Here is a 15,306-nt window from a genome sequence, read left to right as displayed (position 1 = left end):
TCATCGGATAAATCCGAAGTAATAACTGCGCCTATGCTATATAAATTGACACCCAGTGTCTCATTGATTAAATCAAAGCAAATTGGCACCTAGTGCCTAATCGACTTGAAGTCAAAGAAATCCTTGAACTCTTCCTATCCTATGGCATGCCATCTATATCCGACTTAGCTCGAAATAATTAATAGGTTTCCATTTCACTTACAAATACATCCAATATCCAAATATCATATTTGCACATTATCGCATTTAAACATATATTCATTTCAATTTCATATAATCAATACATTCATAATAAATACCAAATCAATCCATTTCAATCACTATAATTTCAATACAATCTCAAAGTACTAAAGTACTCACTTCAACTACTTATCGTGCAATAATTCAATATACAATAATTAACAACTAGATTTGGATTATAGAAGCACAAACTGTGGATTTCGAGCTATTCGACATTGATTTTATCCTTCACCTTTCTAGTCGAAGATTCTGGTACGACGTTAACTACAAAATTAAAACAATTAAAATACATTAATACTACACAATTCAATTCCACATTGAATATTTCAATTTTTACGCAATATTTTCTTAATTTTCAATTAAGTTGCTAAACCGAGACTAATTTTTAATCTTCACATTTAACTCTATATTTTCTTACTCATTTCACTTTAAACTAAATTTAACTTTCTATTTTCAATTATACCCCTAAATTTCAAATTTTTCACAATTTAGTCCCTATTACTCAAAATTTACAATTTGTTAATAACTTAGTCCTTTTCTATTTCTAACTTAAAAATCTATCACTTTAATCCCTAATACTAAAACTATTCAACAATCACTACATCTAAAATCTTAATCAATGTTAAAATTTCAACATGGATTGAGTAGTTTTAAACACCGAGATTCCAAAAATATAAAAATTACAAGAGTACTCAACGAAATCAAATTCATTTTCAGAACCCCACTTTCAGCTGTATACTTGTGCCCTTTTGAATCAAGAGTACTCAAATTCATTTTCAGTTCTGGTACATGTCTTATGCCAATAAATATTCTGACGGCTCCATCAAACATATTAATTTTGATCGTGCCAATACCTGCAATTTTACATAAAGCATTATTTCTCATCAAAACAACACATTCAGACACTGTTTCATATGTGGTAAACCAATCCTAATTAGGACTCATATGGAAGGTGCAATCAGAATCGAGGATCTAGTCCTCGCTCACTTTGGAGTTGTCTACAGAAGCAACTAGAAGTTTACCATCATTGTAGTCTTCTGCTACATCAGCTTAACTGGATTGTTCTAATTGTTTTCCTTTTTTTATTCGTAGCCTCCTTTTTTATCTTGTTCTACAACTTATAACACTTAGACTTAATGTGCCCTTTGTTCTTGTAGAAGTTACTGATTTTATCTTTGTTTGAATATCTCGATCTACCCTTAAGTTTCCTGAGAGGATTTTGTTCTAGTGTCCTCCTACGATTATCATCAACATTTCATTCTTTTCTTCCATGAACAATGAGATCCTCTCCCTAAGATTCAGATTGAAACACAAGATGTTTCATCTTGTCATACAAGTTTAAGGAAGCATAGACTTTATCAACGACTAGAGATTTACAACTATACAAAATTGTGTCTTTAAAGATTGAATAAGATAGAGGCAACGAACAAAGTAGAATAACCCTAAATCTTTTATCATACTGAACCTCCATAGCCTCTAGATCAGAGAGAATTTCTTTAAACACAATTAAGTGTTCATGCATAAACGCACATTCCTCCAAACTATAGGCATAAAGACGTTGTTTCATATACAACTTGCTAGTTAGGGTTTTTGACGTGCATAGCTGCTGCAACTTTGCCCATAATGCAATGACGATCTTCTCCTTCATCACATCCTATAGAATTTCATTCGATGGATTCAGATCTAATTACGTTAAAGCCTTTCGTTCCTTACACTTCTTCTCTTTCTTCATTAATGTCGAAGGCATCTTATCTATCCCTAGCAAAGCATCTTCCAAATCTATCTACGTAAGAACTACCTGCTTCTTTATTTGCCACAACGTGTGAATCTGGTGTTGCAATCTAACAGCGGAATATCATACTTCAGTGTCGCCATTATCATGTTCGAGACAAGCAACCTAAAAAGCTCTAATACCAATTTGTAAAACTGAACATCAATAATGGCAATATAGAATGATCGCAAAGCAAAAACAAAGAAAAAATAAGAACGCACAGATTTTATATAGAAACCCTTTTAAAAAAACACAAGTAGAGGAAAAGAAAATTAACTAATGTTGAAATTTGAATGATACAAGAGGAGACTCAACTAAATCTATTTAAAGGTTGAAAAACCTTATTCTAATCAATTTCAAATAGATGAAGTGTAGTTCTATATGGATTTTGCTTTTATTTTATTTTACCATTGTATTTGATTTTAACAAAGATTCGAGTCATTCAACTCTAACAACAAAGGGAAATGATATCCTCTCATTAGTATTGCATGATTCATGAAAAGTGAACGTGGGCATGATTCATTCATATTTGTTGTGAATTATTTGATTACTATTTGATAGTAATTAACTTTTCATGAAGGAAAATGTAATGGTTACCATGAGATAAAATAGATTGTAACATCCCGAATTAGGGCCTAGTAGGAACAGTGGTTTTGAGACCACAAATATGAAGTAAAAATAATTATTTTATGATTATTATGAGGTCTATGGTATGATTACATATTTGTCTAAAAATTTCATGAAGAAATTTTATTAATAAAGTGTCCAATTTGACATTTAGGACTAAATTGCAAAAGTTGCAAAATGTGAGTTCTAAAAGCTTTAAGCATGAAATTGTCATGGATTATTAATTAGAGGTCCTTAAATAGCAATTGCCCAATTTCTATAATTATGGACAAAAATGGGCATGAATAGGAAAAATTTGAAAGAAATGTCTTAAGGGCATTTTTGTCATTTGGTTAATAAAAGAATAAAAAGGGAAAAATAAGTCAAAATTGTGTTCATCTTCTTCATGTGTGTGCTAAAAATTTGAAGAGCCATAGCTAGCATTTTTCCTTCAACTTTCAAGCTCGATTGTAAGTACTCCCTAGCCTCGTTTTTAATGTTCTTTATGTTTTTGAGATCCTTTAAGCATGATCTACCTATTTCTAGCCTTATTTTGAGTTAGGGCTCATGTTTAAAAAGTGACCCATATGTGACATGCATGTATTTTGATGTTTAATGGAGGAATATGAAAGTTTGATGTATGATAAACATCTTTTACTAAGTAGTTTTTCATGAAAACACCTAAAAAGGACCTTTTTGTAAAAGGTCTAAAATGAGTAGTAAGATGTGTGTTTTAATGGGAAATGTGGTTTGATATGAGTATGGGTTAATTTTGGCTAGGCTTGGGCAACAAAGAAAATGGACACATTTCATTTTATGAGCCTAAGGACTAAATTGAAAATATGTGAAAGTTTAGGGGAAAAACTACAATTTTGCCTAAATATAGTTTTTGGACTGATTTGAATAATGTGATGATTAAATTAGCTAAAATTTGCTATTATAGATCAAGAAAAACGAAGTCGGACCTAGATCGGGTAAAGAATAAGATTTTGGGCTAAATCGAATTAATTGTCCATATTTTGTACCGAGGTAAGTTCATGGGTAAATAATACAATGATATATCATGTTTTAAAATTTTATTAATGTATGAGTGTAACGCCCTGAATTTAGGCCTAGAAGAAATGGGCTTCGCGAATCGGAGGAATTGGAAGGTAGTTGTGCAAGTGAATGACACAATTGTTTGTCTGCTCAAGTGGTTAATGGCCCTGAGAAGTGTTGGAGAAGTCTTGGGTTCACACCTGGGCTTTAGTGAAAATTTTGATTTTAAGTGAATAAAACCCTGGATGCTTGGATGAAGGCCTTTTAAATTATTGTGTTAAATTAATGACATAAGGAAGCATGTAGTCTAAAGGCTGTGGCATCATTATGGTTGCAAGGGAGCCTGGGTTCAAGTCTTGACTCTTGCAATTTATTTTGATTTTTCTTTTAAAGGAACCTGGACTTTGGCCTATAGACCTTATAATTAATTGAGGATATTTTGTGACACAAAAGAGCTTGTGGCAAGGAGGCAAGTAGAGTGTTGAGCTATTAAGGGGGGCTTGGGTTTGAGTCCCTTTGCAAGCAAAACGCAATTATTTTGCTACATGGGGATGCTAAGTGGTTAGATTGGATTGAAACTCTACTGAGGTGATTGTGGAAGTGGTCAAAGGGAGGAAATCAAGGAATTTAAAAAGGGTGGTTATGGATATGGAGAAGAGTTGGGTGGAGAGAATCAGGGATTTCAAACTTGGAGAGTTTGAAGTTGATTGGGGAAAGTTGAATATGCAAATTCGGGTAGGGAGTCTAGGGAGTGCATGGACGGAAACTTGAGAATGTTTAGGTACCGAATTGCTTTTGGTTTTGTGGTCCCTTTTCAACAACTCTTTTCCTTGTTGTTTTTGTTTTCATCTTTTGTTTTGCTTTTCTTTTGGTAGCCAAATGCTACTTGTGGTCTTTTGGGCATTCCTGTATCATTCATTTGGGGTTTTTGCGTAATCAATTTGGTCTCCCTTTTCTCACCTCCCTTTTTTATTCCTTTACCCTTGCCGAACCTCAGCATATACTTCCTCTATTGTGGTAGATCGAATACTGTGGCTCCTCTTCTTCTCTGTTCTATTCTATTATCGACTTTCGCTCATCTCTCTCTCCCTCTTTTCTGGTGTTGGTCGAATATTGACTGGTAAGTCCCTAGTGATCACTGCTCTTTTCGATTTTTCCTTCCTTTCTCGAAATGCCGAATCTCATCTCTTTCTCTAATGATTCTGGCATTCTTTAGGGGTGACACTTCTCGTGGAGTAGAGAAGTGCGCAAGTATTTCACAACGATCAGAATCTTCGCTCAACTCTCAATCAAAGGTAGCATTTTATTTTGTCTTTGATTTAAATTGGGGTATTTGGCATGGATCCCATAGTGTTGGCCGAATGCCCTTCTCTCTGTTACTAGACTCGACTCACATGTATAGGTAGACATAAGTAATAAAAACCACTTATTGTGCAGTGTGCATCAAGGAGTTCTTTACCAAACCTTCATCAACTATTCAGCAAGTAAACCATATTGGCAGATCTATTCAAGTGAAGGGTAGGTTGGACAAGTTATTTTGATGGGAATTTTGGATAGATTGGTTATCGTAAGTTTAACTAAATCTCGTGAATAAATGTAGGTTGGAGAACTCGCGGATCCTTCACATGTTTTCGTAAACAAGTTTATATCTACACCCTTCCCTACTATAAATCGGCAAAAGCCGAAAAGACTAAATGCCGAAACGCCGGCATTCGAGGCCTCATGAACGTACGAACGCATGTGGGGTGATCTGAACCCACAAAGCATGGGCGATAGGCTGTTGAGGTTGCCACGAGGGCTCTCGTGGACTTGGGCCATAATGGGCCTCAATCGGCTGAATGGGCCCGTGGGCTCACTTGTGTAAATTTAACTGTAGGTGAGAAGTAGTTGGGCTTGTCATGTCGTATACATGGCATAGGCCGTTCTGGATCACATTGGGCCAAAATAGACCGTGTGGACCTAATGGGCTCATGGGCCCCATACGGATAAAATATGCGGTAAGTGGCAAATAATGAACTGGGTTATGGTGGACTAAATGAGCCACACAAGCGTGTGGGCCCACTTGGGCCGAGTAATGGGCCTTGGGCCCATTTTTACTGTTTTGACTATCTAGGTTACCTGATTCGCTCGAAGCGACGGTAGTCCATCTATGTGATCGTAATCTGTACTGGGACCCCAAAATTAGTAAAATGACCAAAATACCCCTAAAAGGTAAAATGACTATTTTGCCCCTCGAGGGTAAATGACTGATTTGTCTGTGATTTGTATGACTAATTTTGTGCATGACATTCTGCATACATGACATACTGCTTGGGATTGGGATATTGTTATGGGGGAAGAAACCGTATTGGTGGCTATGCCACTTGTTCTGATATTAGCATCTTTGCTACGATTGTAGTTAGTGCCGCAGCCGGTGCTAACACTGTAAGTGTAGGGATAGCGTGGGTGATTTATTCCCCACAGGTAGTGCAGGGTTGGATGGGTTATCATGCATTATTCATATGGGTTTGATTCTGATATGAGCTAGGCCCAATTGATATTGGATATGGTATGGGCTAGGCCCAATTGATATTGATTCTGAGATGGGTTGACCCAAATGTTAATGAATCGGGCTTTGGCCTACATATATTTTGAGTTGGACTGTTTTGTTACTGGATAGGGCTCAAGCCTAGAATGGTTCTAATTCTATTTTTGACTGACTGTTTGGATGCTAGAGGATTACACACTGAGTTTTCGTAAACTTACCCCGTTTATTAACTGTGCAGGTAATCCCCAGTGATAGGTGGATCGGTGCTACGAGGGACTCAAAGATGGCCACACACTACTTATGTTTTCAGATTTGTTTACTTACTGTTGCGTATTTTTTATTTGGGTTGTAATAAGGCCTCTCTTAATTTCTGGTTTTAATTTTAAACTTTGGGATTTTATCTACTATGTTTTATAATTGTAGAAGTAGATCGTGGTTTTCCAAAACAACAACTATTTTCAAAACACTATGTTTCGGCAACTTAACTTTTAAACATCACGTTTTCGTAAATCAGTTACTTTTAAAATTAGCTTCTGCAACCCAAAAGGAATTTTGGGAATAAAATTAATAAGTTTTCAATATACTACGTTTTAAATAAGAAGGGCTTCTGATGAAAACATGGTTTTCGAAAAACACTTCAATGTGACACGCCAGGTTCGGGCCTAACTTTTGGGCAGGTTTGGGGTGTTACATTTAATGGTATCAAAGTCGAGTTGCAAAACTCGACTGTGGATTGGGTTTTAAAATGAAATTTTTAAAGGAACTATTTCAAAAGATTTGGAGTATTTGAACTATTTTATTGAATGTTTCGTGAAAGTGTGGTTCACCGAATCTCTGGCGCCAAATCCGTAAGTTTTCTGAATACTGTTGTTTGCTTTTAAATTATTATGCAATAGGAAACACTGTGATTACTTTAGAAATTTGACCATACTACTCTATTTAGAGTAAGCTGTGAAACCACAGGAAACTAAGACTGTAGTGGGCCTGCGACTGCGAAAAATAACTCTTAACTACTACTGTTATAAAACATTTACTTAATTACTGAAACTATGAGCTAAATTGCATAAAATTTCTAAACCAGATTATACACGAAGTGATAATGAACACTAGAAGGGGTGCAAGAGGCCACGACAGAGGCCGTGGAGGTGCTAGAGCTAGATCATTGGCATCAGCGCACATGCAAAATGTTGAGGCGAAGGAAGCACCGGCTTTACCAATGACTGAGACAGGGTTGTTCGACCGAGTTGTTGAGGATGACGCACTGTCCCAGGTGATGCTTAATATTTTAGAAAGGGTTGCTGGTACTATTGGGTCTAGTACTGTTACTGGGGGTCGTGGGTCGGTTACAGAATGACTCTTATCAAATGGAGTAGAGATCTTTAGGGGAGTTTCTGGGGTGGTCCCTAGTGTGGCAAAATACTGGTTGGAGGCCACCGAAAGAATTTTGGATGACCTCAACTACACACCGGAACAAAAGTTGAAGGGTACCCTGTCCTTGCTGAGGGATGAAGCTTACCAGTGGTGGCTTATAGTAAAAGAGGGTACCTCGTCTGATCAATTGACCTGAGAGCTCTTCAAGTCCACATTTTAGGAAAAGTATGTAGGCGCCAGCTATATGGATGCTCGTAGAAAAGAATTTTTAAATTTGGTTCAATGTGACAGATCTGTGGCTGAGTACGAGGCAGAATTTTTGTGACTTAGCCAGTATGCCTGAGGAATTGTAGCAACAGAATACGAGCACTGTGTTCGGTTTGAGGATAGCCTTAAGGACAGTCTCCGAGTGTTGATAGCTCTACAGAGGGAGCGAGACTTTGTCGCATTAGTAGAGAAAGCTAAGATTGCTGAGGAGGTAAAGCGCGCGAAGCGTCAAAATTAGGAAAAAGAAAAGAGCAGAGATAAGAGGGTTTTAGAGACCTCCAATTCTAATCGGAGGCCTAAGAAAAATGCCAAAATGGAAGGGCCAATTCAGGTTAGGGCCCCTATTGCTGTTACGGGATCACAGCCTTGTGCAGATTGTGGGAGAAGTCATCTTGGCATGTGCTGGAAAAAGACTAGAGCCTGTTTAAGGTGCAGATCGATGGAGCACCATTTCAGAATGTGTCCTCGGAGGCCAAATTTTGCGCGAGCTACTGGTATGGGTAATGTGCAGCCACCGAGAGGTGGTCAGCAACCACCTAGAGGCCGTGGTTAGGCTAGTAGTGGAAACGGTTTGGGCCGTGGAACACCAAGAAGAAGTGCTGGTCATACTGAAACGAGGTAGCCAACTTTGGTCTATGTAGTACGCAGTCGAGAAGATGAAGATGCTCCAGATGTGAATGCCGGTACGTACTTTATCCATAGTGTATTATTTATCTATGTTGAATTAGAACTAGAGTACGCAGCGGGAGCGTAGTGGTGTAAATTGGATTGTTCGACTATTGGATAGTTGGAAATTTTGAGGACAAAATTTCTTTAAGGAGGTAGAGCTGTAACGCCCGAAATTTGGGCCTAGAAGAAATGGGCTTCACGTATCGGAGGAATTTGAAGGTAGTTATGCAAGTGAATGACACAATTGTTTGTCTGCTCAAGTGGTTAATGGGCCTGAGAAGTGTTGGAGAAGTCTTGGGTTCAAACCTTGGCTTTAGCAAAAATTTTGATTTTAAGTGAATAAAACCATAGATGCTTGAATGAAGGCCTTTTAAATTATTTTGTTAAATTAATGACATAAGGAAGCATGTGGTCTAGTGGTTGTGACATCATTAAGGTTGCAAGAGAACTTGGGTTCAAGTCTTGGCTCTTGTAATTTATTTTTGTTTTTCTTTTAAAGAAACCTGGACTTTGGCCTATAGACCTTATAATTAATTGAGGATATTTTGTGACATAAAAGAGCTTGTGGCAAGGAGGAAAATGGCGTGTTGAACTATTGAGTGGGGATTGGGTTCGAATCCCCCTACAAGCAAAACGCAATTATTTTGCTACATGGGGATGGTAAGTCTTTGGATTGGATTGAAACTCTATTGAGGTGATTGTGGAAGTGGTCAAAGGGAGGAAATCAAGGAATTTGAAAAGGGTGGTTATAGATATGGAGGAGAGTTGGGTGGAGAGAATCAGGGATTTTAAACTCGGAGAGTTTGAAGTTGATTAGGGAAAGTTGAGTATGCAAATTTGGGTAGGGAGTCTAGGAAGTGCATAGACGGTAACTTGAGAGTGTTTAGGTGCCGAATTACTTTTAGTTTTGTGCTCTCTTCTTGAAAATTCTTTTCCTTGCTATTTTGTTTTCATCTTTTGTTTTGCTTTTCTTTTGGTAGCTGAATGCTACTTGTGGTCTTTTGGGTATTCTCGTATCGATCGTTTGGGGGTTTTGCATAATCAATTTGGTCTCCCTTTTCTCACCTCCCTTCTTTATTCCTTTACGCTTACCGAACCTCAGCATATACTTCCTCTATTGTGGTAGACCGAATACTGTGGCTCTTCTTCTTCTCTGTTCTATTCTATTCTCAGCTTTCGCTCATCTCTCTCTCCTTCTTTTCTGGTGTTGTCCTAATATTGGCTGGTAAGTCCCCAGTGATCACTACTCTTTTCGATTTTTCCTTCCTTTCTCGGAATGCCGAATCTCATCTCTTTCTCTAATGATTCTGGCATTCTTTAGGGGTAACACTTCTCGTGGAGTAGAGAAGGGCGTAAGTATTTTAGAATGATTAGAATATTCGCTATACTCTCAATCAAAGGTAGCATTTTATTTTATCTTTATTTTAAATTAGGGTATTTGGCATGGATCCCTTAGTGTTGGCCAAATGCCCTTCTCCTTGTTACTGGACTCAACTCACGTGTATAGGTAGACATAAGTAATAAAAACCGCTTATTGTACAGTGTGCATCAAGGAGTTCTTTACCAAACCTTCTTCAACGGTTCAGCAAGTAAACCTTATTGGCAGATCTATTCAAGTGAGAGGTAGGTTGGGCAAGTTATTTTGATGAGGATTTTGGATAGATTGGTTATCGTAAGTTTAACTGAATCTCGTGAATGAATGTAGGTTGGAGAACTCGCGGATCCTTCGCACATTTTCGTAAACAAGTGTGTAACCACACCCTTCCCTACTATAGATCGGCAAAAGTCGAAAAGCCTAAATGTTGAAACACCGGCATTCGAGGCCTCACGAACGTACGAACGCACGTAGGGTGATACAAACCCACAAAGCGTGGGTGATAGGCTGTTGAGGCTGCCACGAGCGCTCTCATGGACTTGGGCCTCGATGGGTTGAATGGGTCCGATAGGCCCGTAGACCCGTTTATGTAAATTTAACTTTAAGTGAGAAGTAGTTGGGCTTGTCATGTCATATACATGGCATAGGCCGTTCTGGGCCACATTGGGCTAAAATAGACCGTGTGGACCCAATAGGCTCGTGTGCCCCACACGAATAAAATCTACGGTAAGTGGCAAATAATGAACTGAGCTATGGTGTTTTCATAGCCGTGGCTGAAATTGGGATAAATAGGCCACACGAGCGTGTGGGCCCACTTGGGCCGAGTAATGGGCCTTGGGCCCATTTTCACTGTTTTGACTGTCTAGGTTACCTGAGTCACTCGAAGCGACGACAGTCCATCTATATGGTCGTAATCTGTACTGGGACCCCAAAATTAGTAAAATGACCAAAATACCCCTAAAGGGTAAAATGACTATTTGCCCCTCAAGGGTAAATGACTGATTTGTCTGTGATTTGTATGACTGATTTTGTGCATGACATTCTGCATACATGACATACTGCTTGGGATTGGGATATCGTTATAGAGGAAGAAACTGTATTGGTGGCTATGCCACATGTTCTGATATTAGCAGCTTTGCTACGATTCTAGTTAGTGCCGCAGCCAATGCTAACACTATAAGTGTAGGGATGGCGTGGGTGATTTATTCCCCACAAGTAGTGCAGGGTTGGACGGAGGCAAGTGCAGGGTTGGATACGTTATCATGCATGATTCATACGGGTTTGATTTTGATATAGGCTTAGCCCAATTGATATTGGATATGATATAGGCTAGGCCCAATTGATACTATGATGGGTTGAGACCCAAATGTTAATGAATCGAGCTTTGGCCTACATATATTCTGAGTTGGACTTTGTTGTTTCTAGATAGGGCTAAAGCCTAGAATGGTTCTAATTCTATTTTTGACTGACTGTTTGGATGCTAAAGGATTACACACTGAGTTTTCGTAAACTCGCCCCATTTATTAACTGTGCAGATAATCCCTAGTGATAGGTGGATCGATGCTGCGAGGGACTCAAAGATGGCCACACACTACTTATGTTTTCAGATTTGTTTACTTACTGTTGCGTATTTTTCATTTGGGTTGTAATAAGGCCTCTCTTAATTTCTAGTTTTTATTTTAAGCTTTGGGATTTTATCAACTATGTTTTATAATTGTAGAAGTAGATCGTGGTTTTCTAAAACAATAACTTTTTTCAAAACACTACGTTTTCGGAACTTATCTTTTAAACATCACGTTTTCGTAAATCGGTTACTTTTAAAATTAGCTTTCGCAACCCAAAAAGGAATTTTTGGAATTAAATTAATAAGTTTTCAATGTACTACGTTTTAAATAAGAAGGGTTTCTAATGAAAACATGGTTTTCGAAAAACACTTCAATGTGATACGCCAGATTCGGGCCTAACTTCTGGGATGAGTTTGGGGTGTTATAATGAGTCTCTATGATTAATTATTATGACAAGTCTATGAATTATGTTATAGTCTATAAGCATGACATTGTGAACGAGTTCGACAAATATGTGATATCGAGAAAAATCCCGTTTGAACCTTAGGAATAATCTAGGATATAGTATGACATGTCACTAGGAACTATGTGATTATGAGCTCATGAAATTATATGTATATGTGATTATGTGAATCCGGGTGCTAGTCATGTACGTCTTACCGATGGTTGGGTAGCGTTGCATGTGTTGCGGGTACCTGTCAATTTGTGTGAGTAGCCCGAGTAGTTACGTCCTGACTGTCAGCTTGTGTAAGCAGGCCCGTGATTAGCTTGAGAGTGAGCAATGTGTGATTGTGATATGAGGTAGCATGTGGCTACATTTAAAGCACTATGTGCAAGTTTTCCGTGTATTCGACAGTATTCCAAGTTTTCAACGGGTAAACTTGTGAGTTATTCGACAAGTAAGTCAATGATGAGGAAATATGACAATGTGTTACGAGTTCGTACAGATTTGTACAAAAAACTCATATAAATGAGCTCGGTATGTGATGAACTTTTGGTAATATTAAAAATGTGTAAGTTATGTCTACAAATTTAAGTTATGCCTATGAATTTATGTTGACACATATGTAAACTATGTTATGTCAATGGTAATTATATATATAAATATATATATGATTATGTTTCTATTTATTTACATGTGAACTTACTAAGCTTTATGCTTACGCCCCCTCTCTTTTCCATTTTCCTATAGTATCGCCAAGCTAGCTCAGGGATCGAAGGATGTCTGAGACTCGATCACACTATCAACTGGACATTTGGGTATAATTAGTCTCAACATTTTGAGTATGACATGTATAGGGACTTAGTCTTTTGTTAAACGTCATATTAGTTTAGCCAAATGTGTTGGCTTATGGTAATATTTGATTCATTTTGTATATGGTCATGTGATATGGTTCATATTGGTTATTTAGGTTGTAACCCTAATTAATTATGCATGCCTACAATATGTTATGCTTGATGTGGTTTCTTGTGGATAAAATGTGTGATAAATGGCATAAGTGTCAAATGAATGAATTGTAGCTAATACGTATGACCAAAGCTATGGTATAATTGAGTAAACTGGAAGTAGGTCTGCTAAGATGAATAAATATGAAATGGATGTGGAATGCTATATGAAAGCATGATGGTTTGGATAGGTGACATGTTGACATTATAAAGTCATGAATTAATCAAGTTTATGAGTATTTGAGTGACTAAATATACTATGTTGCTTGCCATCAAAAATGTATGAGTGAATGAGAATTTAAGGGTGACAAGTGGCTTGGATTCGACCTTGCGTCCCCTAAACCTTAAGCCCTAAACCCTAAACCATAAAACCTTAAAACATAAACTATAAACCCTAAACCCTAAAACTTAAACCCTAAACTCTAAAACCCTAAAGCTTTAAAACTTTAAACCCTAAACCCATGGGCGAGTGATTTGACTGTGCGTCCCCTGCACCCTAATTAATGCAAAACAGAATGCCCAGTAGTAAACACACGGGCAGAGACACAGGCGTATGTCTCTGCCATGTAAAGGGCACGGCCTTAGGACATGGGCGTGTGCCCAGGCCGTGTGAAGTCTGCACTTGATTTTGGAATTTAATTCGCCACATGGTCTAAGCACACGGGTGTGTGACTTGGTCATGTGACCCTATTTGTGTTGATGATGTCATAAATAGAGAGTTACATGGGCTGAGGACACGAGCGTGTCCTAAGCCACACGGGCGTGTGAGACTACACGGTCTATCCACACGAGCATGTGATCCTGTTTCATGAAATTTTTTCTATATTTTTCTAAAGTTCTAGGATTAGTCCCAAACTACTCCCGATGTATGTTTTAGGCCTCGTAGGCCTATATAAGGGACAATTTGCATGTGTATGAATGGTTTTAAATTGAACGAAGTTTTATGGACGGTTGTGTATGTTTGCTGGTGTTTAAGTCCGGTAATACCTCGTATCCTATCCCGGTGTCAGACATGGGTAAGGGGTGTTACAAGGATCATATTGGGAGAACGGATTTATCCCAAAGAGATTAAGGATATCCTATAAGGGTAACACACTTATGACAAGGTCATTGGATGAGCACTGATTGAGTTGCTTTTGTAATGGTATGTCGTTGAGGAAAGCTCAATCACGATACTCTAGTGGAATAACTTCGTGACTAAATGAGTTTATAATTAATAGATGAAAAGCGAGAACTTAATTATAAAATATTTGAGCCCTAATTACATATGTTCAATCGGTCTTTCTGCTACCTCGTTGAGACCATAAATGAATTGCATGTTGAATCAAATTAACAGAAATGAAAAGAAATGGTGAAAATGGAAACATGAGAAATATTTGGAAATGAATGTGGTTTTCTCCAAAATGAAAATGACTTGGAAATGAATTATGGTTTTTCAAAAATGGAAATAAATCATTTGGTCATAGTGGACCCAAAATGTTAAATATATTTTCTTATAGATTCTTTTACGACAAGGTCTTCATGATTTAACAGAATTAGGATTGGGTTGAGAAAATTATTTAATTGGGAAATTAATTTAAATTAATTTGAGATGTTTATTTTGGGAAATAGAAAAATATATATTAGGTTGGACCGAATTATGAAATACTGGGTTAAAAATTCAAGAAGTATTTGTAATTGGACCCGTTATGAGAAGGGCCCAAAGCCCCTCATGTTAAAGGGTTGAACAGCAAACCCTAGTATTATTAATTACGGTTGTCACCCCCAATACTTCTAGTTAGACTTGGAGTTTATTTTTCTATTTGAAATAGATTTCTACAATTCAACAAGAGTTTTACTTCTTCTCTCTATAAGTAGATGACACCAGTAGGGCTAATTACACAATTTTAAGATGTTGTTATTTTGCATGAAAATAGTGAGAGTTTATTCTCTAAATATTAAATCTATTTTCCGGAATAACAATTTTGTTGGTTTCTATTAAGAAGAGATTTTACTTTCACACTGAAAGTAAAGAAAACTATTTTTGGTACTGTATTTGATTTGAATCATTCAAGCCTACACTCAAAGTAGTTCGTAGTATAAGAATAGTGGAGAAGGCCGTTCGGTTGAAAGTTAAAAAAGACAAGGATCAGTCTAATTGAAAACACAGGTGTAATTTCGATAAAGGGTTCATTGCTATAAATATTACAAATCAATTTAGTTTTTAAAATTTTTATTTTCTGCTATACAAGAAAACCATTTTTGAACCATATTTTTTTCAAGATTAACTGCCTTTAGTTTAGTTGTTGCATGAATTGTTTAAACATCTCTAGGGACAAATTTAGACAATTAAAATGCGGTGTGTTTTGTTCGCATTTGTGACTTGTTTAATTTTTGTTGGTTTCCTATCAACAAATAATTTTTTATTTGAGCTGAAACTGTTTTTATTATA

The sequence above is a fragment of the Gossypium hirsutum genome, chromosome A02 (assembly GCF_007990345.1).
Source record: "Gossypium hirsutum isolate 1008001.06 chromosome A02, Gossypium_hirsutum_v2.1, whole genome shotgun sequence".
Taxonomy (NCBI): domain Eukaryota; kingdom Viridiplantae; phylum Streptophyta; class Magnoliopsida; order Malvales; family Malvaceae; genus Gossypium; species Gossypium hirsutum.
Note: the sequence above shows the minus strand (reverse complement) of the source record.